Below are 940 nucleotides of genomic sequence, written 5' to 3'. Positions count from 1 at the left end.
GGAAAAGGTCATTGCAGCTTCCAGGTGGACAAAAAGCCAGGCAACTCACCCAGAAGCAGGAGTGATCTCATAAAAATGCAAATGCACAGCAGAGGCTGTGGTAAACACTCACAATAGCTGGGTCCCTCTGCCCTGAGGAGAAGGCCCAAAGACTCCCTCGTCCACAGGAGGCCCTCCAGGCTCTGGCCACCCAGCCTCTGCTCCCAAGACTCTGTCCCCCATGCCCTGCACCTTGTCCCATCCTGGCCCCTCTTCTCTTCTCCAGAAGTTCAACTCCTTTCAGATCCAGGGCCTCAGCTCCCATTGTCCCTTCTGCCTGCCTCGCAGGTGCCTCTCCCGTAGCAGGGTCTGAGCACTCAGCAAAGAGTGCTCTGCACCCACAACACACATCCCTCCGGTAACTCTTGTGGCCTTTTTTATCATCTGTACTGCCGCTAGGTAGAACATCCAAGAAGACAGGAACTAAGGAGGAGGGTAGAGATCTGTGCCATGAAGGAGACACTAAGGCTGTGGGGGACGTGGTTCCATAGTGTAGCGGTTAGTACATCTGCTTTACACGCAGAAGGTCCTGTGATCACGCCCCAGTGGAGCCACGGTCCATGGTCTACAGCCATGCCACCCTGAACAAGCCCGATTCCATCTGATCTCGGAAGCTAAGCAGGGTCGAGACTGTTTAGTACTTGGATGGGAGATCACCTAGGAAGACCAGGTGCTGTAGGCATACATAATAATAAAATAAAATTAAAAAAAAAAAAAAAAGACAGGCTATGGGGATCCCAGGTACCCTGACCATGTCATGTCACAGACTGGGCTCTTGATCTGCCCACTCTGGGGAGATTCCAGATCAGGGAGCCCAGGAGCCAGGACCTTTAAGGTTAGGTTAGGGGACCAGCTAGTGAACTCCCATGGTGTGGTAGGGGAGGCCCCACGTGCATGCTGC

At 53.5% G+C, this 940-nt stretch overlaps 1 pseudogene; it reads left to right on the top strand.

Annotated features, from left to right (window-relative positions):
- The first annotated feature begins 602 nt into the window (after positions 1–602).
- On the top strand, positions 603–721 carry LOC118601222 (annotated as a pseudogene).
- The last annotated feature ends 219 nt before the right edge of the window (positions 722–940 follow it).

Source organism: Rousettus aegyptiacus, unplaced genomic scaffold, assembly GCF_014176215.1.
Source record: "Rousettus aegyptiacus isolate mRouAeg1 unplaced genomic scaffold, mRouAeg1.p scaffold_m13_p_3, whole genome shotgun sequence".
NCBI classification, from domain to species: Eukaryota; Metazoa; Chordata; class Mammalia; order Chiroptera; family Pteropodidae; genus Rousettus; species Rousettus aegyptiacus.
The sequence above is the reverse complement of the archived record's forward strand: the minus strand, read 5'-3'. Positions and strand labels throughout refer to the sequence as shown.